Below are 4,112 nucleotides of genomic sequence, written 5' to 3'. Positions count from 1 at the left end.
CGGTGCGGGAGCACCTCATACACTCCCGTGCGAGAAAACATAAGGTGCTATCGCAGCTTGGATGCTACGGTGATACGAGCTTGGAGGTCGTTTGATCTGAGATCCAATGGCATCTGAGCAGTCTCTGTGCTTGTAAGCAGTGGCCGAACTCTTTTGGGGCTTTTCTGCAAAAAAACCATTCAAACCACCGAGGAGGTGTTGGTCACAAATCCAACGCCTTCGAAGAGCTTGTATCACCAAAGCATCTAAGGTGTGGTAGCACATGATATTCTTACATACAGGAGAATATGATGTCCTCCTTCATCTTAGATGCTACGGTGATACGAGCTTCGAGGTCGTTGGATATGGGATCAAAGGGCATCTAAGTAGTTTTTGTACAAATTGTGTGCAATTCTCAAACTCATCAAGGTTTCTTGCAAAAATATTAAGACACATCATGTGAGCTGCTATATCTCAGATCTACAAGCTCCAAGCAACTCGTATCGGTATATGGCATCTAAGGTATGGGGGCACATGATATTCTCCCGGGGAGGAGGGGTGGGGGTGCACAACCAATCGGTGGTTGGAAGGGTGGGGACAAATATAATCTAAAAAACCCTAAACAGAGCTCCACAATTTTATCTAAGGTCGAGGGGTTGAACCCCAACAATCATACCTCTGCCTAAACACAACATTTGCACGTACTGTAGTACTAGACTTAATATTCATGTTTCAGTTTCATGTTAATTTTAAATATTGAACTGAGGACTATGGATGTCTTACATTTTACTCCCTTCATTCCTAAATATTAGTCTTTTTAGAGGCTTCAAATGGACTGGCACATACAGATGTATATAGACATATTTTAAAGTCTAGATTCACTCATTTTGCTCCGTATGTAGTCACTTGTTGAACTCTCTAAAAGACTAATATTTAGGAATAGAAGGAGTATTTTTGAATTCGTGCCATACATGCATGGTTTGGAAAAATAGATGCATTATACTTATTGGATTATTGTTGTGTTCGTGCGTGTGTGTCTGTGTGTGTGTGGTCATATGCTTGATACATACAAAGTTTTCTCACCTCCATATTGTTCATCTTTTAAATTTGAATTTGCATTGGAAAACTTACTAGGGATACCATGAAATGTGAAATCCACGTTGAGATCACTATATCACAAACTCACTCTAATTCAACAACTCGTCATAAATCAATTACCACGTTGAGATTAGTATTTGCAAGGAAAATACGGGTATTGTAATACACATAGATTCGTTTGGCAATTTAGAAGGTTCCTTTCGTATTCTCGAATGGTAGGACCCAACGGCGTACCAGCCAGACCTTGTCTCGTGTTGATCCTAAAAAACCGGGCTCGTGTCCTTCGGTGGAGTGTGTGGTACGCACATTAGGCAACCCAACCAGTCGAGCCTCGGCGTTTCAAGTCGAAATATCTGGCGGCCAGAATTCCAGCCCTAGGAAATTCCCCTCATGTCCCCGGTCCATAATGACTACCGATGAACAACGGAGGGATGCTTTAGTAACTAGACAATGTTACCTACCGTGCCGAGCACGGTTCAATTCCCTCGGTCGCCGCTCGTCAAGGTCACCCGCCAACTGCATTGCCTAGTACTACTACTACTACACCAGGATGAGCACAGAATTGAGCCCGTTTGTTCGTGCCTAGTACTTGAGTTAATATATCAGGCAATGCACTGGTACGGAGGGATTATCTTTTTACTCTGCATATATAACTTGTCTGAAGTCTAACTAAGCAAAATGTTTGACCAAATCCTTTCTTAAGAAATACAACATGACAGATGTACGGCTTGAAAATTTATTGCATGATGCAGGTTATGATATTGTTTCGAATCCTGGATCTTAAATTTCAGAAAATTCAAAAGTGAGCATAAATTCTTGAAACTAAGCATGGTCACGTGATATGGCACAAATATTACTTCGTAAGTTTTTTCTTCAATTTGAGACAAGCTACTTATGACAAGTTGCAGAAATGAAGAGCCAAGGTATTTTGGAACAAAGACCTGTCACGTTAAGGCGAACGCTTTCACTATTGAAACCAAGGGCGTTTACGTGCCGCCACGAGTCCCCACTTCTCATCGGAGGTGCCGTCCGAGCAAGCGTGTGAGTCGACGGGAGGCGTGCGAGCAGACCGCTGCGCCGGCTGTCAGGGAGGCGAGCCCTTTGACCAGGCTCCGCCGCCCACCGTCGTCCCAACTGCTCCCACTTTTAATGTCGCCGGTGCTGCAGTTTAAAATCAACCCCGCACTACCCGGTATCGCTACAATCCTCTCTCTTCCTCTTCGATTCTCCTGTCGTCTACCTCCAACTAGCCTGACCTAAACGTACGCCATGACGCATCACAATGGTCTGCCCTTAGTGTTCTAGTTTCCTGAGGAAGACACCCAGTCGGAGTCTCAAGAACATAAGGCGCTTTGGGACGAGCTTGAACTGGCTTTGCGGGAAGACGTCGCGCCTGTGCCCGCTCCCGTTCTGGCTCCCGTCGCCCCGACTGCGCCAGAGCCCATCCCCATGCACCTGCCAGTGCATGCGCCTGCGCATGCACTGACGCGCACGCCCGTGCCGGTGCCCGTACACCTGCTAGCACATGTGCCTGCGCATGCACTAACGTGCGTGCCCGTGCTGGTGCTCATGCACACGAATGTCTCCGCCGCACCGTTGACAACGCCTGTCCCCGCGTGGGTGCCAGTGCCCCTCTCAGCGGCATGGATGGCCGTCGTCGACCGCTTCCTTGCACCAACGCCGGTCGCCTCCTCCCGCCAGTTGACTCACTCCGAAGTCCAGAACATTTTGGCCTTCCTTGAAGCTAGGCCAACGTCCAGGAGTACGCCAACAACGGCGCAAGACGCCGCCGTCACCGTCGGTCAGTGGCCCGACGACACACAAAGCACGGTAGAGGAGCTGCTTCCCACCGCAAGACGCCCCCGCCGCCACCGCGTAATCTAAATTTGCCATGAAAAATGTTCTGATTGCCATGCTTAAAATCCGAATGTTTATCATTTCCGTTTATTTTATATCGATCGTCGTATAATTTACAGTCGGAGTCGGACTGAACAAAATGTATGGTTTGATCGATTGAATGTTCTGCTATAGCCGTATCAAATTAAATATAAAACGTCATCAAGCCACATGTATTCCTTGTCATCCAACGACCTAGACTGCTTCAATGTCGAGCGCTCAACACGTTTAGCGTGTAGTTAATTTCATGCCAAAAATAGTGCTAATCACATGACAACACGCAAATAATATCCTAGTAGTTAATATCCGCATGCACTTAATATACTTCCAAATTAACGTGCATTGCACGTACACACTGACTAGTGCTGCTAGTACGTGAAACTGGTGTCGTGACTTGTGAACGCGTCCAGATATGGTCAATGGCAACATCGCCCGCGAGTTCTTCCTGTTTGCCCGTGTGTCTAAACGCAGAAGGGGAGGAGAGAGAGAGCACACATGGAACCCACCAGTAAGTGAAGGCGAATAGTACTAAAAATAATATTACATGTTATCCATTAATTAGGCTGTGGTAATATAAAAACATTATGTTAAAAAAGGGGGTACAACAAACATTGCTATTCTATGTATGTTGCCTATTGACGTGCGGCTTGAAGGCCCGGTCGCATGTTTGATCCTCGTCCTTTATTTTCTAATTTGTATATGGGTCCAAATTTGTTTCATGACATGTGGGCCCCTCGGTGTATAGTTTGTAGCACTTTAATTTGTGGGTCGAAATTTGTTCCATTCCAAGTGGACTATCGGTGTGTAGTTTTGTAGCTTATTTATAATAATTAGAGAGAACAACATAGTTCTTTCAATAATACCATGGTGCGACGTTGAAGGTGAGAAAGGACGTGCGAGAGAGCGATGACCGAGCCAGAGCGAAATCAACTAGGGGAGTTGCATGGGTTGCAACGGTGTTTGGAGTAGTTGTGGGCTGAATGCTACAAAAATATAATCTAAACCGACCGGAACAAATGCCTACACAAATTAATCCAAGGTTGGAGTGCCCCTCGCAATGTAAATAGCTCCGGCTTTGCGAGGGATGGAGAGGTAGTAGCTTCAACGTGTGGAAGATACGGTGTGAGAAAGCGAGGGCA

Source organism: Triticum dicoccoides, chromosome 2A (assembly GCF_002162155.2).
Source record: "Triticum dicoccoides isolate Atlit2015 ecotype Zavitan chromosome 2A, WEW_v2.0, whole genome shotgun sequence".
Classification (NCBI taxonomy): domain Eukaryota; kingdom Viridiplantae; phylum Streptophyta; class Magnoliopsida; order Poales; family Poaceae; genus Triticum; species Triticum dicoccoides.
Note: the sequence above shows the minus strand (reverse complement) of the source record.